General features: G+C 33.9%; 1 long non-coding RNA gene across 1 annotated transcript in view; it reads right to left on the reverse strand.

The window, feature by feature from the left end:
- Positions 1 to 1,256: 1,256 nt before the first annotated feature.
- Positions 1,257 to 27,623, reverse strand: part of LOC143082925 (uncharacterized) — an 81,075-nt gene continuing 54,708 nt past the window's right edge. The window contains exons 2-5 of the long non-coding RNA XR_012980507.1: positions 15,428 to 15,529; positions 12,515 to 12,611; positions 2,937 to 3,096; positions 1,257 to 1,773 (exon numbers count right to left, since the gene is read on the reverse strand). This is a non-coding gene — a long non-coding RNA (uncharacterized LOC143082925). The remainder of the gene's footprint in view (positions 1,774 to 2,936; positions 3,097 to 12,514; positions 12,612 to 15,427; positions 15,530 to 27,623) is intronic.

The following is a 27,623-nucleotide window of genomic DNA, read 5'->3' on the forward strand; positions in this document are numbered from 1 at the left end:
GGACGTCATGCTAAATTCCGAATTATACACAAGAAACTAAAACTAAAAATCATACAAGACTAACAAAGGCCAGAGGCATGCAAGCGGTCGGGGGAAAAGTATAATTGAAGTTTTGAAGATTTGGTGTGTGACAAGGTAATGCTACTACCAACTTCTCTTAATGTTCTGCTTTTTTTGGGGCGAAAAAGTTGAGAATCAGCAGTAATAGACCTAATACAGATGGCAAAATTGTCGAGTCTTTAAATTAGAAATGATACAAAGCCATATATGTGATCATACTTGTTCACATGTATCCTCACAACCTGACACTTTTATTCGATCTTTTGCTTATTATAAGACGTGTCACGGTATTTTTCTATCCCAAATTCATGTATTTAGTTTTGATTTTATATTTGTTATTCTCGTCGGATTTTGTCTAATGCGTTTCCCTCGGTTTTGGTTTGTGACCCGGATTTGTTTTTTTTCTATTTCTATCGATTTATGAGTTTTGAACATCGGTATACTACTGTTGCCTTTATTCCTCCTTGTAGTTGTTTTTTTTGTGTTAAAGCACAATCTTATAAATGACAGAAAACTACACAAAACTAAGTCTTCTGAACGTGTTGACAGTCTTTTGAGGTGTGCTAATGTGAATAAACATTTATCCATGCCATCATGAGTACAGATTTATTTTCAAATGCAGTCTTCCTTTCAGCATGCATTTTCAAGTACATATTGAATTCAACACATATGTGTTCAAAAGCTGTGTTTGCTTTGAACAAACTTGATCGTGTAAAAAAGGGAAATGTTTTGTCCTGTGTTGTCATTTTGATGTTATATTTCACATGGCCATAAAAGTGCGAGGTTTGGCATGCCACAAAACCAGGTTCAACCCACCATTTTTTCCTTTAAAAATGCCCTGTACCAAGTCAGGAATATGGTCATTGTTATATTATAGTTCGTTTCTGTGTGTATTACATTATAACGTTGTGTCGTTTGTTTTCTCTTATTTTTGAGTGTAAATTCACATTGCGATAAGACGTGTCACGGTACTTGTCTATCCCAAATTCATGTATTTGGTTTTGATGTTATATATATATGTTATATTTGTTATTCTCGTGGGATTTTGTCTATATGTGTTACATTTTAGTGTTATGTCGTTGTTCTCTTATATTTAATGCGTTTCCCTCGGTTTTAGTTTGTTATCCCGATTTTGTTTTTTGTCCATGGATTTATGAGTTTTGAACAGCGGTATACTACTGTTGCCTTTATTTGTAATGCTTATATGCCTGCTGGATCGGCATATGATGATGAAGAGATTGATTCATATCCCTATTTAATGGAAACTAGAGCTATTGTATGTTGCTATTAAAAGACAAGTTATATAAGGGTCATGATTTTAAATTAAAACATTAGCAAATTGGCATTACATTGTAATATTTTCCATTACGCCCTTTCAAAATTGATGTTTTGTAGAATAATGGGTAGCTGTAACTTGACCAGTCAGTAAAGCATATTGCTAGTGTGAGTTGCTGTCTTCAGGTAAATGTATAAACGATCCTACGTCATATATATATAAATAAATAACAGAAGATGTGGTATAATTGAGTAAGACTAAATTATTAATATGTACACATCCAACATCAAGTGGATTTACCCCCAAGGGTGACTGGAGTATAGAAATATGGTAACTTGGTCTGCTCCCGACTGGCAGTAAAACGCTTGCCGAAGTGGGGCGTCCGTTTGGCTTTATCATCATTGTGTTATCTTGAGAAAGTTTTTCAATATTTATTACTGAAATGAAAACACATATAATTATTTTCATTATAACAATAACATAACAATATATTTAACAAATCAACCCCAAGGGTGATTGGGGTATAGAAATATGGTCACTTGGTCTTCTCCCGACCGGCAGTAAAACGCTTGCCGAAGTGGGGCGTCCGTTTGGCTGTGCGGGATGTATCAAGTTCGCAGTCACGTCCGGTCAGAAGGGGGACGTTAAATCCGATGCCTTGTGTAAAGAAAGTGCCACGCTCTTTGCACGTTAAGAACCCTTGCACCAACTCTCTGAGGGGTCCGTAGGTGGCCTGTTGCAAGGCAAAAATTCTGTCCCTATCCAATATACCCTCATTTTCCAGTGGCAGTTCAAATTTCCCCGACCATCATCCCAGATGGCCTCTATTGTATCAACCTACCAATTGTATTTATTGTGAACTTGTTCTCGTCCTGAATATGCATGAAATATTTTTCACTGGACGTTAAGCAACCAACAATCAATCAATCAAGTGGATTTAATGCAAAACCAGGATACAGGTATAAACAAATTGTAGATCCATGGATGCGTATGTATACACAAATGATATTTTGTTTCCTTTTTATTTACTGATAACAAAATCAATATTAATACTAATAAGAACAATGTGCAATGATCTAATTACAATATTGAATTTATAACCTTTTAGAATAAGCTTATTTAAAGGGTCGATAAGTTATAAGGAGTCATTTCCAAATTTCATATGACATTGTGCTATCAGTTTAAACAATATTTTTTTTCTACAGGTATAGTCACATAGTTCTTCCAATCTTTCAATAAGTGATTATTACAAGGGGATAGACCCTTTCCCCGAGTGTTCCGGTTTTTTTTCAAACATTTGCTCAAGCATTATTATTAAGAAATTGATAGCTGCAAACAATAAAGATTGGGCCAGTACCTTACTAAGATTCTCGCAGCGTTCACATGTGGGTGTTCCTAACATCGAAGATATAACATTCAATCAAATGTAAGTTACATGTATACAGGTTTAACTCTGCCTATTTTAAACTGTTGGCAGATGTCAACAAACCTTAGAATTATGATCTTAGAAGCAAATTGATTTGTAACTAAGTTGCTGTTCCAAAAAAAAATATATATATTAAGCTGTCGGCTTTAATTTCAAATGTACGTAAACTAATACCTTTCTGTGTCAATATTGTGTATCAAATTTATTTCGTGTGCCTTTCTCTAACCATCTTTTCTGCTCTTTATTTTGTGCATTCTAGAGCATCTAAAGCTAGGACTTTCTCTGATTCTCCATCATTGAAACCAAAAATTATGTTCACTGAATTAAGGTAAACCTGTTAATATATAAGTAAAAACTGACAATTGAAGCATTTAATCAGCTAAGCAAATAAATCTATGAATAGATTTATTTCAAATCAGAATTGTTTATGCCCCACCTACGATAGTAGAGGGGCATTATGTTTTCGTGTCTGCGTCCATTCGTCCGTCCGTCTGTCCCGCTTCAGGTTAAAGTTTTCGGTCAAGGTAGTGTTTGATGAAGTTGAAATCCAATCAACTTGAAACTTAGAAAACATGTGCCCTATGATATGATCTTTCTACATTTAATGCCAAATTAGAGATTTATGTACAATGTACAAATAATGATGTATGGATGCTAAATATCTTTTTTTAAATGCTGATGACTGTGATGGCATTCCGATGTATTGCTATCGCCTAGATTTCATTATGTAATATTCGTTATGGGTTTTTAACCGATCTTTAAACATGATGAATATGTAGACATCATCAAGTGCAAACATTCCTTATCGCTCGTTATAAATTCATTCCTTCAAAGAATACTCATCAAATGCTTTTTAAAGAAGATAAATTAATAATATCAAAATGTTTTGTTTCATGTATATACAATAACATATAAGCACAAATTCACCAACATACATGCACACGCATGTCGAAGAATATCTCAAGAACGTTTGCAATCTCAAGGAACCATAACTGCATGGATGATCAAACATTTTTGGCGGGTAAATACGAATGTCTACTCAAATCCATTCTATTAGAAAAATAATAGAAGTATTCACCATGCACTTGCACTGCACTATTATTAATATAGTAGAATAAAATGATATACAAATGCATGAAAAGTTTTAATACGTGTACCTGTAATAAACAAGTATTAAAATAATATATAATAATAAACCGAGTATACTGATCTGTATCAATGCAATATAACAGCCATTACGGTAAGGATGAATTCCTTGTCATTAATTTATCATCCACGCACGAACCTATAAAAGATCCTGACAAAAACCCTAATTATCAATACCAGAAATATTGCTTGTGTCTGTTAATAGTCTACTGCACGACACCGCACTTCCTGCACTTGTTAATGAAACACCAGTGTTAGCCAACCCTGTGCTAGCTATCAATACACCATATCTATTACTTTTATCCGTAGGTGAAGTTGTTGCTATAAAAGAAAATCCCTCAGTCGAACCGCTACCTGAAGATCTTGGTAGTGCGTTAGACGATTCACGTAAAGCCTTCCCCTTTGGGGCACCAACTAGATTGGCCTGGGCCTGTAGTATTGAAAAATGCAACAGCATTCGGACATTTTCCAAATTAATCTCTTTCCCTGTGAGCACCATCACATCATTCACTGTTTCCTCTGTTAGACCCTCGAACTCCAAATTTAGTTCTTCTAAAGAGTAGTCGGTCAAAACATGGTCCCCTTTCAGCTTTGCAAGCCTATCTAAAACTGGCTCCTACTAAGACCTCACCTTCAGAATAACCGGTAATAGCGGTTTCCCTACCAAGGAATGCCTTCGGAATGGCGAATTATGGGAGCTTAATGTTTGGGAGACTTAGTAACAGAATCCTGCTACAATTACTTCTTGTTGAATTTGATCTTAACATGTTGGACCCCATATTGCCCCCTCAATAATTTGCATATCTCGTTAAATTGTATCGGAGACATTATTAAAACATAATATTGGAAATATATCTATTTTTAAAGACAAAATCAAAAGCTGGAAAAAACGTTACTGTATATCTGTTTGATTAAAAATTTGACACAGATAATCGATTTTTATAATACTCTAATAAAATAATAATGTATCATACAGACTGTATGTCTCTGATCGTATTTATTGAGTATATGAAAAAATAAAAAATGGAAATGGAAAAATGGAGATAATTCTATTCTAGTGAATTAGCAATAGCACAATAAACAAAATAAGTCAGATTTCACGTTTTGATTCACTCATACTTTCTTATATACCTGCCCCCAAAGGTGACTGGGGAGTACAAATATGGTCACTTGGTCTTCTTCCGACCCGGAGTAAAACGCTCTCCCAAGTGGGGCGTCCGTTTGGCTGTGCGGGATGAATCAAGTTCGCAGTCACGTCCGGTCAGATTGGGGACGTTAAATCCGATGCCCGATGTGTAAAGAGAGTGCTACGCTCTTTGCACGTAGAGAACACTAGCAACAGCTCTTTGAGAGGTCCGTAGGTGGCCTGTTACAAGGCAAACTTTCTGTCTGTATCCAATATACCAACATTTTCCAGTGGCACTCCAAAATTTCACCGACCATCATCCAGAGCTGTGCGCATGCACGGAGAAGATGGCAGTGAATTTTTTCGGGGAAGAACATCATACAGATTTTTAGTGTTTTTATCAGGAAAATGCATGCAACACACACTTAAAATACGTCAAATACATATCCCATAAAATTGAGAATGGAAATGGGGAATGTGTCAAAAAGACAACAACCCGACCAAATAAAAAACAACAGCAGAGGGTCACCAACAGGTCTTCAATGTAGCGACATATTTGTCATAGAATTGAAAACTATTCGTGTCACCATTATAGGAATTACTAGCAAAAGAGTTACTTTTATTGGAATCTGGTGCGACCACGTGGTAACCGCAAAATGCCTCCCAAACAGAAAAATTCTTGTAATAACAGTGAGAAAGACATAACAGGTTCAGATAAAGCTCTTAGTTGTTGTATTTGTGAAAAATGGTTCCATATAAAATGTTTAAGGGTTCCAAATAGTGACTTATGACTTTTTGCAGAAGTCAGATGACAGTTTCCAATGGTACTGCAAATCATGCAAGGGTGCATCACAGAAAATGTACAAGATGATATCAGTAATGCATAAAAGGCAGGATGAAATTGTAGGGTTAAGTACTAACATTAAATTTAAATAGTAGGCATAGATTATTAAAGACAAGCATCAAAAAACCATGCAGTTAGAGGTGATATTTTAAAAAGTGCATATAAATTGAATGCTAAAAAAAGTGTCCCACAAGAAATAATGAGAAAAAAGAGGAGTGTCCACAAAAGAAATGGGTTATAAGACGAGAAAAGGTAATAGAATTAAAAGGCCATACAGGGATTCGTCCCGGGCAGTTAGGAGGAGATAAGGGAGAGTAATAATATTGATGACAGTTTTAATGATGTAAATAGTGTTGAGTTAAACGTTTCTAGTTCAAGTTCTAATAGTTCGTTTTCTAATGTTCGAAGTTCGAGTTCAAGTTCGTCATTTTTAGTGACAATTCTGATGTGAGTTCAGAAAGCAACGAGGAAAGTGTGAATACAGATGATAAGCAGAAAATGAAAATTGTGTTTTCTAATGTAGATTCACTGAGTAACAAGTGTTCATAATTATTAACATATTTAGCTAATCAGCGTCCACATATAATTGGTTTGTGTGAGGTATTTCAAAGTGTGCAACTGATAAAGAAAGTATAATAGATATATCTTTGCAGGGGTATGATAAAATTACACTGGACAATCGGGGTGACAGAGGTGTTTTATTATTCGTGAAAAGCAATTTAAAAGTTAGTTAAGTATCAATATTAAATGAGGCATGTAATGAAGCAGTCTGGTGTGAATTAGTGTTAAAAGGTACAGACAAATTATTAGTGGGGTTACTTTATTGAAGCCCAAATTCTACTCCAATAAAAAATAACAATTTGCTAGTAGCAATAAACGGAGCTATAGAGCTAAAATATAGCCATAACTTATTTTTTGGGGACTTTAAGTATGAAGAGATTGCCTGGATTAACTGTGAGTCAACTGTAGGCGAAGATCATAAAGCTGCAAAATGTTTTAATTGCATTCAAGATAACTTTCTTTTTCAACATGTGAAGTCTCCGACTCGATTTAGAGAAGATCAAAACCCAAGCTGTTTGGATTTGGTTTTTACAAACGAGGAAAATATGATTGATAGTGACTCTTTAGTAATTGATTCACCAATTGGTAAAAGTGATCATGCTGTAATTCATTTTTACTATAACTGTTATTTAAGTTTTGAACAAGATACAAGTGAAAGATTTCAGTATTTTAAAGGTGGCTATAAAGCTATAAGCGACGAGCTAGATCAAGAAAATTGGGATGTTTTATTTGAAAACAAGAGCATTGAGCAAATATGGAACATTTTCCAGTCAAAATTAAGTCAGTGTATAGTAAAGTATATACCAAACAGAAGGCAAACAAATTTACGAATCCGCCAATGTGGATGGATAGAACTAAATCAGCTATAATTAAAAAAACGTAGAGCATGGAAAAAATACAAATTTTCAAGGTCAAGAGTTTCATATACTAATTATGCATCACTCGTCTCCTATATGATATTTTATTCTATACAGAGGTAAATGATTTCCCAGGTCTTCTCCTTCTCATAGATTTTTGAAAAAGCTTTTGATTCGGTATCATGGAAATTCATAAATGAAGTATTAGACTTTTTCAATTTTGGACCCTCTATAAAACTTTGGATAAAGACTTTTTACACAAATATAAGCTCATCAGTATCCCCAAACTGTTTTTTTATCAGATTTCTTTCAGATTCAAAGAGGCTGTAAACAAGGGGATCCTCTATCACCTTATATTTTTCTTTTATGTTCTGAAATTCTAGGAATTTTAATCAGAAAGAACAAAGAAATTAAAGGAATTAAAATTGATGACACAGAATATCTTATCTCCAAATATGCAGATGACACATCAATAATACTTGACGGTACACCTGAATCTCTAGATGCATCTCTTCGCTTACTCCAAAAATATCTTGAAATGTCTGGTCTCCATAAGAACTTGAACAAAACAAAGGTGCTGTGGATAGGCAAAAAGAAATATAGTCAAGACACAATGTGTGTAAAATGGGGATTGGAATGGGGTTCCAGTAGGTTTACATTACTAGGAATAAACTTTTCTGTCAATTTGAAAGAAATGGAACTGTTGAATTATGGTCCAAGAATTAAAGAAATTGAAAATATAATAAAATTTGGTCTAAACAAACATTAACACCAGTTGGAAAAATAACTATCATTAAGACACTAATTATTTCAAAATTGAACCATCTGTTTTAAACATTACAAGCACCATGCAAAAATACTTTAAAACAACTAACTGACAAAATTTATTCATTTATTTGGGAAAACAAACCCGACAAGATAAAAAGAGAAATATTATGTTCTGAACACAAATTAGGAGGGCTGAAAATGATAGATATTGACAAATATATAAAAGGATTGACACTAACTTGGATATTTAGGCCCAACAAAAAGATGCAAAAACCCTTTTTGGGAAGAAGTTTTTAAAGCTTGGACAGATTTACAAAATAAATTCATGCCAAAAAATGAAGAGGAGTTTTTATCAGATTCGCTCTGGAATAATAAAAAAATAAAAATAGGAACAACATCAATTTTCTATAAAGACTGGATAGATAAAGGGATCTTTTTGATAAATGATTTATAAAACGATGAGGGAAAACTAATGACTTTTCAACAATTCCAAAACATTTATAAAATTAACTTTCTTACTTATAATGGGGTCATTTCATCAATAAAATCATATAAAAAGGCTTTAAAAACTATATATCCATAAACAATTGTTATAAAACACTAGGACCAATTATGCCAAATAATATAAGAATATTTTTTTTATCAAGAAAAGGCTCGAAAGATATGTATAATGTTTTATTTGAAAAAAGCAGTACTAAACTTAGATGTGAAGAAAAATGGTCCTTAACACTCAACAAAAATTTTGATTGGAAAACTGTGCATAATATGTCTTTTTGCTCCACAAAAAGCTCAAACTCCACTGGTTCCAATATAGAATAATACACAGAATATTGGGCACAAATTAATTTTTATTGAAGATAAAAATAAAACAAAGCGATAAATGTACTTTCTGCAGTGAAGTTACTGAAGATATTGAACACATATTTTGGACATGCCATAAAATAGCAGATCTGTGCATAAGACTCATGGACTGGATTTATAACCAAAAACAAATGATTGATTGATTGATTGTTGGTTGCTTAACGTCCAGTGGCAAATATTTCATGCATATTCAGGACGAGAACAAGTTCACAATAAATACAATAGGTAGGTTGATACAATAGAGGCCATCTGGGATGATGGTCGAGGAAATTTGGACTGCCACTGGAAAATGAGGGTATATTGGATAAGGATAGAAATTTTGCCTTGCAACAGGCCACCTACGGACCCCTCAAAGAGTTGTTGCAAGGGTTCTTAACGTGCAAAGAGCGTGGCACTCTCTTTACACGAGGCATCGGATTTAACGTCCCCCTTCTGACCGGACGTGACTGCGAACTTGATACATCCCGCACAGCCAAACGGACGCCCCACTTCGGCAAGCGTTTTACTGCCGGTCGGGAGAAGACCAAGTGACCATATTTCTATTCCCCAGTCACCCTTGGGGGAATCAAACACAAATAATTATTCCATTTAACATGGATATAATTTTATTCGGAAATTTAGGAAAAACAGAAAATAATAAAATAAAAAACTTAATAATACTTTTATCAAAAATTTTTATCTATAGAACAAAACTGTGAAAATCAAGTAAATTTTGCAGGGCTGAAAAACTATCTAAAAGAAAATCTAATACTAGAAAAGAATATATTTTTTAAAACAAAGCCTCTTCACATTGCCAATCTACTGGGACCCCTGACTTCCATTATTAGAATAATTTACACTTAAACAACTTAATTAGCATTACCCTATGTAATGTTATTGTGCATTTTATTTTAGCCTTCTCACACCAACATATATGTTTTTATATAATATACTGTTATATGTTGTTTATTGTTTATTGTCTTTTTTTCATGTTTTGTGCCTAAAATGCATATACATTCTCTAATATATGTTTTGTGTTTGTATTAATTATTTACAATGGAAAACCAACTTTGCCAAATTTATTTATTGTTGTATCTTAAGAAAAAAATACTGCTGCCAAATTCCAAATTTCAAGGACTTTCTATTTTTTCGTTTTTCTTTATTTTTTTTTTTTTTTGCATTTGTGTTTTAATTATTGATTATTTTCTCTTCTCTTCTCACATTCTCTCTTAAATAAAATTCTCACTTTATTGATCAACATTGAAATAATTGATACACAATAATATACTGTATATATATTTTATAATTTTGAGTACTAACAATTACTAACAATTTTCTAAACATACAATCTAATATTAATGTTTAACGAGGCCGGGATAAGGTACCGGTACTTTCTGTATCAAACTAACAATTGTGAAAATTTTCAAAAAAGTATGTATAATTTAAAAAAAAAATAAAAAAAATATGCATCTAGTAGAAATAATTGTACAAACACTATACGTGATGATAAGAAATCTTATGAAAGGAAGGTAGCATAAGAGGCTAAAACTAACTGTTAGTCGTTCTGGTAATATGTCAATTCTAAATTGAAAACAAGAACTGGTGTGGGTAGCATAATGAAGTCTGATGGCTCTTTAGCTATTAATGACACTGAAAAAGTAAATGTACTTAATACTTTCTTTAGTAGTGTATTTACACGTACAGAAGATTTAAATGAACAACCTAATGTGAAAGATATGGAAGATGTACATTTAGATATCTCAGTTACTGTTGATGATGTTTTAAAAAAGCTGAACAATTTACATGTAGACAAGTCAGCAGGGCCCGACAACCTTCACCCTTAAGTTTTATATGAAGTGAGACAATCTATAAGTTATTCGTTAAGTATAATTTTTAATAAATCCTTATCAGAAGGTGTTTTACCAGAAGAATGGAAAAACGCAATACTTTCACCTATTTTTAAATATAAAGGTGATAAAAAACAGCCATGTAACTATCGTCCAGTAAGTTGACATGCGTTATATGTAAAGTGTGCGAATCACTTATTAGAGAAAAACTAATGAAGCATTTTTAGAAAATAATCTGTTTTCAGATTGTCAGTATGGTTTTAGACCTGGACGTTCCTGTTCAATACAACTACTCGAAGTACTTGACCATTGGTCATCGTTATTGATTAATTTTTGTTCAGTGGATACAATTTATTTAGATTTTGGTCGTGCTTTCGACACTGTGCCTCATGAGCGTCTTATTGGCAAACTTTACAATCTAGGAATTCAAGGGAAAGTTTTGGTTTGGATAAAATGTTTTTTAACAAATAGATCCCAGCGAGTTAAACTTAATAATACATACTCTACTAGAGCTGAAGTGATAAGTGTCGTACCCCTGGGCAGTGTAATGGGGCCGGTATTATTTTTGGCGTTTATAAATGATATGCCGGATGCAGTTGCTGGGTTGATTAAGGTTTTTGCAAACAACACCAGGATTTGCAAGACGATTTAGATAGGTTATGTGATTGATCCAGAAAATGGAAATTATCACTTAATTTAATTTAAATAATACATTTCGGTCAAAATAATAACTTGTCTAGATACACAATGTTAGATAATGAAGATGATTATGTCGAGATTAATACTGTTACTGAAAAAAAGGACTTAGGAATATGTTTTGAGCTTAACCTAAAGTTTGTTAAACATATTACTAACTGTGATAAATCCCAGAGTCTTAATCATTACTCCGTATTTCCTTTGACTATTTGGAAAAAGATATAATATGTTTATTATTCTATATAAATCAATCATACGTCCCTTGTTGGAATATTCAACTACATGTACAGTTAGGTCACCATATTTAAAGAAAGATAAAAGGAGAATCGAAAAGATCCAGCGACGAGCTACCAAATTAGTGCCTAGTATAAAGTTAAGTTATGTAGAAAGATTGAGAGCCTTGGGCCTTCCAACACTTGAATACAGAAGAGATCGTTATGATATGATACAAGTATATAAAGCTTTACATGGGACAGATGCTATTAATTGGCAAAATATGTTTGCGTTATCTACAAATTCTACTAGAGGAGATACTTGGAAATTAATAAAAAGAGGTGTAATTCAACTCAGCGTCTCCATTCATTTTCACAAAGTATCATTGATCAATGGAATAGTCTTTCAACAGTAACAGTTTTTGCAGAATCTGTCAATATTTTAAAAAAATCATATTAATGATGAACATTGGAATGGGAAGAAGTTTAATCCTACATGATATTAGATAACATAATACAAATGCAGCAGTATATAAATGTATGTGACAAGTATTTAAAATATTGTGGAAACCATCGAACAAAATGTATACCAGTACAGGAAAATTATTCGTTCTATTTATGCGCACAGCTTATAGTTAAATCATAAGTAATTTTATATAAAGTAAATTATGAGGCGGCAAAAGAAGTTTTCAACTTAATGATCGCCGCAATAATCCAGGTAGAATCCAGATGGCCTCTAATATTTCAAGGCCTACCTATAGTATTTATTGTGAACTTGTTCTCGTCCTGAATATGCATGAAACATTTTCCACTGGACGTTAAGCAACCAACAATCAATCAATCAATCTTATATACCTGCATGGAAGTCTTTTTCTTTATTTGATACAATAAGTGTGACATGGTGCGACATTCTTATCTGAGCAAAAAGTTGCTATCTGTCCTTCTTGTCTATCTGTAAAATAGTAACATAAAGACAATTTTAAAAGACAATATTGGAAATATTTCTTTTTTTAAAGACATAATCAAAAGCTGGAAAAAACGTTACTGTTTATCTGTTTGATTAAAAATTTGACACAGATAATCGATTTTTTACAATACTCTAATAAAATAAAATAATAATGTATTATATGTCTCTGATCGTATTTATTGATTAAATAAAATAAATAAATAATGGAAATGGAAAAAAGGAGATAATTCTATTGTAGTGAATAAGCAATAGCACAATAAACAAAACTAGAACACACCCGCGAAATCGCGGGCATATACAGCTTGTAGACTGTTATAGGATGATTTTTTGTAAAAGATATTATGTATGGAGAATTTCATAAAAGGTATCAAAAGCCCTCTCCCTTTTTCCAAAGTCCGATATTTGTTTCCTTTCTGTTAAATTCAATTATTTCGTGTGTCTGGCCTCAGACCACAATTATTCTCCTTTGCTACAATGCTTCCTTTGGTAAAAGTCAAATCAAATTAACAATTTCCACCGTTTCAAACATGAAATAAATGTAACTGCTTTTATCTTACCTCCTATACATTTCCAGGAATATGATTGGTTAAAAGCGTCCGCGTGCAAACCGTGTATATTTGATATTAGGTTAGTAGGGAGGCGGGGCTTATCTCATACACGGTTAGTAGTGGAGTTACGTCCCTTTATATTCCTTATTAGGTAAGAAGGGGGCGGGGCTTATTTCATACACGGTTAGTAATGGTGTTATGTCCCTTTGTAAAAAACAAAACGGAGAAAAAATCTTAAAAGTTCCAACAGACGAACGGACATTTATGATTAAGATTGAAACAAATTCATAAAACACATTTAAACCTTACAAGTCGTTATTGTTGGCATCTGTTTTTGTAGGATCAATGGAAGTATTTTCTTAGCGCTAACAGTATTTGAGAATTTTGAGAATCACTAGTCTTAATTTCACACGTTAAGATAGTCGGTAAGATAAATTCGTTACATAGTGTGCTAGTGACGTAATACGGTATATATGGGGTCAGTAAATTCCATATGGGGATTCGAGCTTCGCTCTCACCCCATATGGAATTTACTGACCCCATATATACCGTATTAGGTCACTAGCACACTATGTAACTAATAATATATAGACCACTATTAGTCTAATAAATTATACTTCTAGGACAATCCATCAGTGTTTTCTTTTTCTTTTGTGAGCCTTATTAACATGCCAATGGTAGGATGTGAATCATGTTTAAATGACTAAGGCTAATTTGAGGGGTGGTCGGACGGGTCCTGATCCCGAAATCACGGGCTTAAAACCATGAAATCCCGAGATGCAGAATTTAAAGAAATGCATATCCCGCAGTCCCGAAATCGAAAAATATATTCCCGGATCCGGTAAGGATCAATCCCCAAATCCCGAGCTTAAAAACACCCGATCCCGACGCCCCGAAAAAGGTCCTGCGTACTTCTAATCTCTACCTTACTTTAATTTTTGCCAAATCACTATTTTCCCTTTCAACAATAAATTGTTATGCCCCATTTATGGGCATTATGTTTTCTAGTCTGTACATCCGTTCGTTCGTTCGTCCGTCCGTGTCTGTCCCGCTTCATGTTAAAGTTTTTGGTTGAGGTAGTTTTAGATGAAGTTGAGCATGTTTTACTTATTTTAATATATATGCAAGTGGTATGACCCCTTAAATAGTAAACATTTCAAAGAAAACTGTAGACAGAATCAGGGCCGACTTTCTATACTAACATACTAACATACTAACATAGAAAGTCCCTGACAGAATACAGACAGTCTCTATATATTAAAGTAGTATAATCGTAGTTTACATGTAAATATATAAACGCGAAAAATAATTGTCTTCTCTAAGGAGGTACGTGTAATAGGTGTGGTTCTTGCGATCTAAACACCATGATATGAAACGCGAAAAATAATTGTCCTCTCTTAGGAGATATAATAGTTGTGATTCTTGCGATCTAAACACCATGATATTGAGAACGCTCTGAATGGCTTATTTTTTTTCCATTTTTGTTATCCATCATACGATTGGTTGTCAAGTGACATGTGTCAAATGTTTTACTTATTTTAATATATATACAACTAGTATGACCCCTTAAATAGTAAACATTTCAAAGAAAACAGTAGACAGAATACAGAGAGTCTCTATATATTAAAGTAGTATAATCGTAGTTTACATGTAGATAAACGCGAAAAATAATTGTACTGTTTTCTTTGAAATGTTTACTATTTAAGGGGTCATACTAGTTGTATATATATTAAAATAAGTAAAACATTTGGCACATGTCACTTGACAACCAAATGTATGATGGATAACAAAAATGGAAAAAAAATAAGCCATTCAGAGCGTTCTCAATATCATGGTGTTTAGATCGCAAGAATCACAACTATTATATCTCGAGGTATAATAGTTGTGGTTCTTGCGATCTAAACACCATGATATGGAGAACGCTCTGATTGGCTTATTTATTTTTCATTTTTGTTATATATCATACGATTGGTTGTATTTGTGCATCTTTAAAACCGGAAGTCTTATCTATGACTAAAAGTCAGTCCGATGACGGAATCATATCCGGACTCCTGTTTTGTCGTTTTTCTCCCAAAATAACTCAATCTGATTAATCATAAGAATGGATGACAAATGCGACTATGCATGTTACCTATAGGACACAGAGGCATGATGATTGATTTATTGTGGAAGGAAGAGAAGCGACACCCAAAATGAGGTCTTCTCGTTTAATAGTATAGATAAGTCCGATCTCACATTTTGATTCACATATACCTTCTAACATCCGGGCATCGAAGCCTTTTTCTTTATTAGACACAATAAGTGTCACATTCTTTTCAACGCAAAATTTTGAGATCTTTCCTTCTTCTTGTCCATCTGTAAAATAGTAGCATAAAGACAATATTGGGAGTATATCTATTTTTAAAGACATAATCAAAAGCTGGAAAAAACGTTACTGTATATCTGTTTGATTAAAAGTTTGACACAGATATCGATTACTAATCAAACACATAATTCTAACATATGCACATATTCATAAGTTTAGAACGTTTAAAGAAAGTAATTATTGTACATAACAGCATGCTAAAAATTTAAAGTTTAAATATATGTTGTAATAATAATTTTTATATAATTTGAATATTAGGGAATATGTTTATATGTTATGTCGATAGTGGCTTTTCATGTTGTTGTTTTTTCCGATAGAAGACGTTCACCGAACTACTCTTTGTAACTAATGAAAATAAGATAACGGCGACGTTAAGATTTTTAATTTTCCCGTGAGTTCATCGATACAGTCAATAATAAACAAACGTTCATTTTAATGTTAAGACATTTTAACCTGATTTTCGACGAAAAATTCTGCCCTGAGGGACACCCATCTCTTGATCATACAGATCAGACATGGTCAAATTCACTCTAACATTAAATTGTCTTTTAGAGAGAAAATTAGAAATAAAATTTGGCATATTGCCTTTCAATTCCATATCACATAGATCTTTTAAAAAGACCGACACCACATGTTCATTTTTTCGCAAACGTTTGTTTATTATTGACTGTATCGATGAACTCACGGGAAAATCACAAAAAAACTGAACTTGGAGGACAATCAATTCGGAAAGTCCATAATCACATGGCAAAATCAAATAACAAGACGCATCAAAACCGAATGGACAAGAACTGTCATATTCCTGACTTGGTACAGGCATTTTCAAATGTAAAAAATGGTGGATATAACCTGGTTTTATAGCGCTAACCCTCTCACTTTGATGACAGTCTCATCAAATTCCGTTATATTTACATTGATGCGTTAACTAAACAGACACAGGTAAATCACCAGATTCCAAGATGTTATTCATGAGCTGCAACAGAGCTTCCAGCGAGGAATCTGGCAAGTGTTTTAAGAGTTGGTAGAATTTTTACCGTTTATTTTTGTGTACCATATATTCCAAACTTGTCATCGGAGTGCGAGATGTTATTCCCGAGACAAAGGAGTAGGTCCGGTAAGGGCTGATTTCGGCCTCAAATATCAAGTTCATCTAACGAAAGATTTTAGACACTTTCTAAACACTTAAGTGTCTAATTCAATTGATTCAATTCGTTAATGTGGAAGATTTTACCTTAATAAGTCATTTAAAACGCCCCGATTCAAGCTTAAATATGAAAAATCTATCAAATATGCCAAAAATCGTCACTTTTCAGATGGTTTTTGTCAAAAATGAAAGTGGCCGCATCCGTGTTCATCCTCAACCTTTATATATATTATGTATTATCATCAAATACAACTTACATTTCAATATTATGAATGAACACGAATGCGGCCACTTTCATTTCAGACGGAAACCGTCTAAAATTTAACTAAAATGCTACAAGTGTGAAGATTTCAGTAATTTAGCATGACTTAATGATGCTAGTACCCGATATATGTGCATTGTGTTGTCAAAAACAGCCCATATTTATGTAGCAGAGGCATTCTACTTTGCAATAAATATCTAAACGATTACATTTTCACAATTTTCTAAAACTGCTATATTTTGAGGCCAAAAAGGGGTCTTACTGAACCTACTCCTTTATTCCAAGAAGCGGGCTTGCCTACAAGTCCGCCTTGCCTTAGCGCAAAAAATACGGAAATGACTCAAGTTTTCCGTCGTTGGTTGTTGATTGAACAGTCTTTCAGATTTCTTACGGTCACCTATGGCTTGATCACAAGCGTCATCAAACCATGGTTTGGTGGGATGTTTCGGATTTGCCGAGGTCTTAGGAATAGTTCTGTCAGCAATTGACGTTAAAACTGTATTAAAAGTTAAAATTGGATCTTGTACAGTCTCAAACATCTTTGACTGAAGTTCCGCTTGACAGAGATTTTCAAACAAGGACCAATCCGCCTTGTCAAGTTTCCAACGTGGTACTCTCTGTTTGGCAGAAGTAAAAAGATGTTCAAGTACTACTGGAAAGTGATCACTTCCACATATATCATCATGAACACGCCATGAATAATCCAGAAGAAGAGAGGGATCGCAAATAGTGATATCAATAAAAGAATAAGACCCGTTTCCAGGATGAAGATAAGTATTAGATCCATCATTAAAAATGCATAATCCTTCGTGAGAGACAAAGTCCTCAATGATCTTTCCTTTGGCATTGTGAGACTTGCTACCCTACAATGGATTGTGGGCATTGAAGTCGCCCATAAGTAAAATGGTAAGGGTAGTTGATCAGTGAGGTTTTTGAGTTTTGCTTTATTTATAATTGAATTGGGTGGAATATATATCGAACATAATGTAATTGTTTTATCTAAGGATAAACGAATTGCAACTGCCTGCAGATCCGTGGTGAGTTGGACTGTGCTATGAATGACGTTGTCCTTCACAAAAATGGATGATCCGCCTGCAGCACGTTCATCTACCTTAGAAAATGTGCTATACATGTTGTATCCTTTTAAAGATACATTGTCACTTTCTTTTAGATGAGCTTCTTGAAGACAAAATGCAATAGGTAAAAATGACTGAACTAGAAGTGTTAACTCGAGAAGAGTTATTTTAAGACCTCGGCAATTCCATTGGATGATATAAGTCATTATTTGATAATAGAAGGGCGAATGCTGTCGAGTTTGCCAGCATTCTTATTTCGCTCACCCTGAGATAGTGATCTAACGGGTGGCGGAACACTTTCGATTTCCATTTCAGTTTCGTCGATTGAAAAAAGTATTGAAAATCTGTTGTGTGAGGAGAGTCGTCCATCTCCAGGACCACACGCAGCTGGTTTTACTCCGCCTGGACCCCTACCCCGAGACCTCGAATCAGAATACCTCTGAGAGGATGTATTTACTGGCCTCTTTTGGACATCCTTCTTTTCTAGAGAACGAAGAGGAGATGGGGCTCTAGTAGACTTTGTACTGGATAAAGAAGATAACTTCTTAGATGCAGATGAAGGAAAACTTTGAGGTGGAAGAATCATCTATGTCACTTGGAATATTCCAGATAGATTCACCGCCTCAACTGTCTGATTTAACTGTTTCTTTTTTATTTGATATCTTTTTTTCATTTTTTTTGTGATGATAGTGAGCTGTGTAAGGAAGATTGAGTTGACTGAGTACTGGTTTTGGAAGATTTTGGTTTTCTTGGAATTAATATTTTATCGTTAGGTTCGGTTTCAACAGGCAGCATTGTAAATGTGTCCACATCAATTGGCCAAGTCATGCGAGTCTGTGTATTCTCGTGACGGAATGAGCGGACAACTTTGCTGGCGTACGATGGTCTGTTTGAAAAAATGAGATCATTCGAAACAAGCTATCTGTTTAGCTTTTTGGTAACTGATGATGACCTTAATTTGATTGATTCATAATCCTTTCTTAGCACTTTTGGGAAAGCAGTATTCCTCGTTCAACACAAACAACGTACTTTGAGCTTACTCTAGAGAACGTATCAATTGAGACACATATACTCCATATGCTGGTGCCGCTGGGATGTTGCTACACAGAAATAGAAAGTTGATTAGAGGAAAACTAAAATCCTCGCGTTTGTCATAAATTTTGGTATTCAACCTACGTGAGTACCATTAGTAGCCATTTCGAGAACAAAGGCTAGATATGAAGCAAATTTATCTGTTTCGGTAGTATCTTTAATTTCAAGTTCACTTGGATATATTAAATGTAAGTGATCACTGAATCTATTATTATTAAGAGACAGTACATCATCAATATCCCGAATGGTAAAATTAAAAGACTGGGCTAATTTCTTTTCTCCTTTCTGTACAAGCCCTTGGCTAAATTCTGCTTCATAGGAATACAAAAACAAATCTGCAAGTAGAGGAGCGCAATTGGTACCCATTGGGATTACAATAGTCTGTTGGAAGACCAAATAGAGCTTTTCAGTTAAAAGTATTTCCTGGGAATTATCAGGAACTTCTATAAATATTTTTCTGGAATAGTTATTCAAAAGAGCAGTGAAGTGAATGATTATATTAGACAAATATTGCTGAAGTAGTCAAATCAGACCCAAGAGTTGATACAAAATGTCTACAATACATGTTGCAATTGACTTTATCTACTAACTCACATTGACATTTGTGTGCTTTAATGTGTTCTTTACATAATTACTAGAGTCCTATTAAAATTATTATTTCTTTGTCGTCTCACTTGCATTGTACTTAAATAAGTTGTCTGTAGATGTTTACATTGGGTTTTCAGGATTTCACTTCACTTGTTTAAAACAGCATTTAATGTTTTTCTTAAATTATGGCATGAAGAATACATTTAACATTTTAGAGGAGTTTTCACAATCAGTAAATGGCTACATGTACATTTCATGGTCTTTTCACAATGGGCACATAATTTATCACCACTTTTTCACGGTGTACATTTTGTTTTTCACAGGGTTTCTAGGTCTTTTCACCCAAGTTTTCAGGTTGTACCTCTTCGCGGCCTTTTCACGACAGTCATTCCACGGCATTGTCATGGATAAGTTTAATGGTCCACCGTTAATTAACCGTGACAAACAATGTAAAAATCACCAGCATTTTTACGGCCAATCTACGGGGCATTGTTCAAGTAGTGTGGGGTGCAAGTGGATACAAGTGAAATGAAAGTGATTGATTTTTTGGCCCAAAAATGATGATAGGGCTGTTCATTTGAAGGAAGCCCATGCTTTGCTTAATACGCTAAGGTCTGTGCCAGATAGAGTAATGAATCATAGGGTAGATCTATATGTTGACAACCTTGTTTGTGTATTTGCTTTGGGAAACCAGAAAGGAAAAGATCCCCAATTGAATAACATAATGAAAGAGTTGTATAACTTTACAGTCAATTTCAGTCTGGATCTTTAGTTGATTTATATTCCTTCAAAAAGTAATCCTGCTGAAAGTGTTTCAAGAAATATTTTAGCTCAAGATTGTATGTTGTCTAGGGAAACATTTTGTTTGATGGTTAGCACTTTTGGGCCACACACAGTAGACATGATGTCGCTGGACTCTACTGCAATGCAGGACAGTAAAGAGAATCTTTTGAACCATTTAAAGTTTGAACTGTTGGTCCTTAATGCTGTTCAACTTTGTACTTGTTTCGGCTTTCAATCTTTTGTATCTGGGCGTCACTAGTAAGTCTTGTGTGGACAAAATGCACTTCTGGCGTATTAAAATTTTAAACTTGTTGCCTTTGGTTTGCTATTATTCGCGTGTTTCTTTGTCAATTGTGTTCTCCTATTCATTTATATTGTAGTCCTGTAATGTTGTGTTGTCATTTTAATGTTATATTTCACATGGCCACATAAGAGGGAGGTTTCGCATGCCATAAAACCAGGTTCAACCCACCACTGTTTCCTTTATATATGTCCTGAACCAAGTCAGGAATATGGCCATTGTTATATTGTAGTTCGTTTCTGTGTGTGTTACATTTTAACGTCGTGTTTCCGTTGTGTCGTTAGTTTTCTCTTATTTTTGAGTGTGAATTCACTTTACTATAAGACGTGTCACGGTACTTATCTATCCCAAATTCATGTAGTTGCTAAATTGACATTTTGAGATTTTCATTATAGAGCATGGGGAACTATTTGGCCATACCAAGAGTTAATGGGACCTGTTTAAGTTGTGGTGGTTGTAATTTCTAAAATTATCGATTCTGTCAAGTCTGAAGAAAACAGATGGCTACAAAATGAGGAATCTGATGGTCCTTGTTCTTTAGATGAGTATATTGACCAGAAAAAGACAGCCTATAACAAGAAAAAAGTTAGCGTAAATAAAGAGCTTGACACATTTCTTGAAAGTCGATCAAAGACGTTGAATTCGGTTACTCCTGAAGATTTCCGTTTATTTTTAATGTTTAAGGACAAAAAAGGGAAAACTTAAGTTCATGAGCTAAATTGTTCTTTTTAGGCAAAAATAAAAACACAAAATTGTTTTTGTCCAATAAGACTGGCTTTGGGTACTGTTTCTTCTTTGATGTGACAATTAAAGTCGTTATTTGACGGTTGTGGACGACAAGGTGAATGGACAGTATTTAGCTTGTTAAAACAAGGTAATACTCTTTCTAGTACAGTTATTAGTAGATATTTGCGGGCTTTTCAAATGGAACAATCTTTTGAACATGTACCTATCAAGCAAGCAAAACCAGTACTTTTGGACAAATTAAGGATTGATTGATTGTTGGTTGCTATACGTCCAGTGGCAAATATTTCATGCATAATTCAGGACGAGAACAAGTTCACAATAAATACAATAGGTAGGTCTTGTCACAAAAGAGGCCATCTGGGATAATGGTCGGGGAAATTTGAACTCCCACTGGAAAATGAGGGTATATTGGATAGGGAAAGAAATTTTGACATGCAACAGGTCACCTAAGGACCCCTCAAAGAGTTGTTGCAAGGGTTCTTAACGTGCAAAGAGCGTGGCACTCTCTTTACACGAGGCATTGGATTTAAAGTCCCAATTCTGACCGGACGTGACTGCAAACTTGATACAACCCGCTAAGACAAACGGACGCCCCACTTCGGCAAACGTTTTACTGCCGGGTCGGGAGAAGACAAAGTGACCATATTTCTATTCCCCAGTCACCCTGGGGGAAGACAAATTAAGGTAGATTTGTGATCACATCAATAAAGAATTAAAAACTCCAAATTTAAAACTTTCCAAACGATTTTGATATTTAAAGGTTCAGGCTTTCTTTAAACTACAATTTTTTGCCGGCGATCGGGAACATGACTTTAGTTTGTGTGTAGCACAAGAATTGAAAAAACTTCCTGATGGAAAAAGGTTATTATTTTGTCACACTGTTGTAAAAACTTTGAAAAATTGTAAAGTGAATTGATTTGTTGTTCAAAAATTAAACGATGAGGTCCTTTGTCCAGTTGAGGGTTTATATAGTTATGTGAACAATGTTATGGATATAGATGTCACAACAGGTTTTTTGTTTAGAGCACTAGATGCTTCTCGTACGAAAGTGTTAGAATCGCCAGTTTTATCATCTGGTATGAGCGCACGACTTAAAAAATTATTTAAAACAATTGAACATCTTTGAGGGTGAGACAAATTTTTCAGAGATACATGTCATATTTGTAAAATTGCGATAATGTATATTTTGTATTGTATTATAAGTTTTTTTTTATTGTTTTTTTTTTGAGATATATATAATAAAATGTTGAAAAAAGGTTTCTTTTCAATGACTGATATCCTGATATTATTCTGTATATACTGAAAGTGACCAGCATGTCATTAATATATGAGACTTAAGTATTGCTTCCTGTGATGGTGCTCAACGTTCAGAAGACAGACACTGGTACTGTTTTATTCTTCTGCAAGAACATGTAATTAAGTGATTCAGAACTTACATGTTAATTTACAAGTATACATCAGTCTTATTTTTGTACTGATAATGGCTAATGCTGTTGGAGATGGTGATTTACAAAATTGACATACATAATAAAATAGAGGCATACGTATTACTTGATATAAGAATATGTGGTACGAGTGCTAATGAGACAACTCTCCATTCAAGTATACTAGTATATAATAACATGTTGGCTATATATACATTTTAAGTCTTTATAGCAGATTGGTTTAGTGCTTTGTAGTCTGATCAAGAGCTGAAGCAATGAAAAAAAGGTTTTTGAGTATATAATATAAGTAGATGTTGCAAACCGTTTTCGGGAAATACAATGTGATAATCTCTTGTCTAATATGTGTACAAGGTAACCCTTGGCTTCGTTTTGACATTGCATTTTTGCTGTCCTTCTACATAAGGTTCTTGTTTTGAGATAACTGATAGCGTTTGGCATAAAGTGCACTAGCAACAGTTTCCTCCTCGTTCAATTTGTTTTCCTCTAGCATCTTTGTTGTATTATTAGAAGTTTGATAGTTCTCCTTATTGGTATCATTAATGTGAATGTAATGGGAGTTCAGGGATGTATGGTTGAAAATATTTGAGGCAAAAATCATTTCAAATAACAGATTTTAAAAGAGATTAGCATGCGATAATGTTATGATCGTCAGGTCTTTATCTCAAAGTCACTGAGACTTTACAACAGAGAATTTGAATACTTGCACCTTGCTGCAAGTTTAGAACGTCTCCCGTAACCAATTTATGTATGTACTTTATGTTTTCAAAAGGCTGATGGCATTAGTTAATTTTAAGATTTGAGTTTTGGGATAAGTTTTGGGAAGTCCTAATGTTTGTTTTGTCTATGTATGAAAAAGTCCATTGTTCAGGTTGAGTATGACTTTGTTTTTTATCTACTTCACCCCAATACTTAACCGAACCCTAGTCTATTTGGGCAATCTTAATTATGATAGTATCATATCTTAACTGAGATCTCGCGAGAATAGACCAGGTGAGTTATTCTGTCATTCTTTGCTAAACTGTAGTTCTGTGAGTAAGGCATTGTCATATTGTGTATTATTCGACGAACTATTAACTTGATACGGGGAGAAAGAAAAAAAAAAAAAAACCTGGACAAAAACTTTTAAACATGGCAAAAAAATGAATTTTATCAGGTTTAATTTTCTTAAATGACTTCGGTTTTGTATCTACTTCATGCCAATACTTAACCGAACCCTAGTCTATTTGAGAAACCTTAATAATGATAGTATCATGTTATAAATTGGTCAGACAATACTTAGTCATGTTTTACAAAGCCGAGGGGTTAAGGTTCCACTAAAGTCAAAATATAGGACACTGCAGAAACATCTAATTTTTTTTCAACCTAAAATAAATAAAATCTTAAACTATGGAAATATATGTTCATTTTAAACATACTTGACATATACACACTGTAAAATTGTAAATAAACTTGAAATTTTGATGTTGTGACCAAACCGGTTTTTAGGGTGAACACAAAATTTTCAAAAACATCTTGAGGCCTGCGAGATGACTTAATTTGTTTAAAATTGGTAAGGGCGAGCACTGTTACATGTAATGCAGTACACGCTAATGTTTATTTGTCATATAAACATGTTTAATGATATTTTTGTCCAATTTCTGTATTGTACCTTTGATATTCGTTCACTTTGATAAATGAACATAAGTGAAACTTGTAAATCAATACATTTTCTAAAAAATGAAGCTTAAATCTTCCTAAAACATGAAAAAATATTGTATTACCTATAATTATCTGTTTTTGTATCTTTGCTTTTAATGATTATGTTCATAATTGAGCCTTCTTTTATATAATGAAATATTTCGTATTTCGTATGGAATTCAAGATTAGATGTCAACCTGTTTTTTTTTATGAATAGCAAATCAATATCAGGTAAAGTTTACCTGTACAGGTAATATTTGTGAACTCAGTGTTATAATTTCTTAAGTTCAATAATGTACTGGTTGTATTTAGACGTGCTCATTTCGACATTTTCTGTTTTGATTACTAAGCATTTCACATTGTCTTGTGGGTCTGAATAGAAAGTTGTGGAATCTTTTCCTTAAAATAATAGTCGGTTGTTCATAAATAATCCGTATTAACTCCACAAATAAAACACGATTATTGTGACGTGTAGATTCTTGGTACTGACATTGTTTATGGTCTTAATAACGTGTGATAGTATTCTTGTACTTGTCTTGAAGCACCGGGGGCGAGAAGTCTTAAGTAGCGACTATTGAAGTCACAAGCCAGTCAACACTGAGCCGCGTGTGCAGGTGCACTCGACTCCAATCTTAATTGACTAGATTTTTCTACCGTAGGTCGGTGGTTTTCTCCGGGCATTCTACCTTCCATCACCAATCAAAAATGGCCTCCACCCAAATGACTTTCAAACAAAATACATTAATAATAAATTGTATTTGTCCATTAGAAAACATCTTTTGAAGTTATTTACATGGTAATATCCATTTAACATGGATCTGTACCTCTAAATCCCGTCAATGCTTTGTTTTTGAATTCTGGTCGTTCATTTGGCTAATGCGCTTTGTCTGTATGCATATAATGATTTTTTGTAACATCTGACTTGGCCAGCGTTACATGGTCCAGTTTTGGTGTCCAGATTTCCAAGTATTATTTTCATGAAGAAAATATTATTGTTTCTTACTTGGAAGATAAAATTGAGAAAGGAAATGGTGAATATGTCAAAGCGACAACCACCCGACCATAGAGCAAACAACAGCCGAAGGCAATCAATGGGTCTTCAATGTAGCGAGAATTCCCGCACCCGTAGGTGTCCTTCAGCTGGCCCCTAAAATATGCATAATAGTACAGTGATAATGGACGTCATACTAAACTCCGAATTATACACAAGAAACTAAAATTTAAAATCATACAAGACTAACAAAGGCCAGAGGCTCCTGACTTGGGACAGGCGCAAAATTGCGGCGGGGTTAAACATGTTTATGAGATCTCAACCCTCCCCCTATACCTCTAGCCAATGTAGAAAAGTAAAAGAATAACAATACGCACATTAAAATTCAGTTCAAGAGAAGTCCGAGTCTAATGTCAAAAGATGTAACAAAAGAAAATAAATAAAATGACAATAATACATAAATAACAACAGACTACTAGCAAATAACTGACATGCCAGCTCCAGACCTCAATTAAACTGATTGAAAGATTATGTCTTCATCATATGAATATCAGGTACAATCCCTCCCGTTAGGGGTTTAGTATCATACTATCATAAAATATATGAGAAGAGTTCCAATTCCTAGACTTGACTGTTGTAAGATCTCCCAACACACATAGTATTAATTCGTATTTTTTTAGGAAGAGAATAGAATTGTTTTTATTGATTATTCCCTTAATGCAAATAATTTTTGATAACAAGAGGTTTGTTTGTTATTCTGTATACCCAATTTCCTTTTTGCAATATAATTTGGTTTACTTGAATTTGGTTAGGGGCTTGATTCGCATATATTATTTTCATGCAGAGAAATCCGGTTTGCTGTTAAAATTTGATACCATTTGTTTGTTTAAGGTCCTATTTTATTCAAAAACGTATTTTCTTAACTGAGGTATACCTTTAAGAAGCTAAGAAATATCGACACAAACAAATCATCCTGTGAAAAATGTTGCCTTTTATTATTTCGATGTCTTGACCTTGAATATTGTACTTGTTTATTTACCGTGAATCACACAGTTTATAATCAAACTCCGTGAAGACCCGTCTAAATTGCATTTAATTAAAAATTCAACAACACATACCGATATAATGATGATATTGTTTCGTTATAGAATCAAATTAAATATACTGCCGAAATTTTAATTTCACCCATATGAACTTACTTTAAATAAATCAAATTTGTACGGTAATAAAATTACGAATGGATATGGTGTATGTGTCAAAGAGACAACAACACGACCATAAAGCAGACAACAGCCGAAAGCCCCCAATGGGTCTTCAATGCAGCCAGAAACTCCTGCACCCGGAGGCGTCCTTCAGCGGGTCCCTATACTAGTTCAGTGAGATTGAACGTCATACCAAACTCCGAGATATACACAAAAACTAAAATTAAAAATCATACAAGACTAATAAAGGCCAGAGGCTTCTGAATTAGGACAGGCGCAAACATGCGGCGTGGTTAAACATTTTTTTTTGAGATAGTAATAACTGTCCTTTCCTTTTATTTAAACGAACTACTTTTAAAAAAATGTTTTTTGTTCAAACATTTGCTCAAACATTATTATTAAGAAATTGACAGCTGCAAACAATATAGATTGGTTCAGTACCATACTAACATTGTCTCACAGTGTTCACATGTCCAATTCGGTGTTCCTAACATCGAAGATATAACATTCACATCAATTGTAAGTTACATGTATACAGGTTTAACTCTTCATATTTTAAAATGTTCGCAGATGTCAACAAACCTTAGAATTATGATCTTAGAAGGAAATTGATTTGTAACTAAGTTGTTGTTCCAAAAAATATATATATATATTAAGCTGTCGGCTTTAATTTTGAATGTGCGTAAACTAATACCTTTCTTTGTCAATCTTGTGTATCAAATTTATTTCGTGTGCTTTTTCTCTCACCATCTTTTCTGCTCTTGATTTTGTGCATT

This window comes from Mytilus galloprovincialis, chromosome 7, assembly GCF_965363235.1.
Source record: "Mytilus galloprovincialis chromosome 7, xbMytGall1.hap1.1, whole genome shotgun sequence".
Classification (NCBI taxonomy): domain Eukaryota; kingdom Metazoa; phylum Mollusca; class Bivalvia; order Mytilida; family Mytilidae; genus Mytilus; species Mytilus galloprovincialis.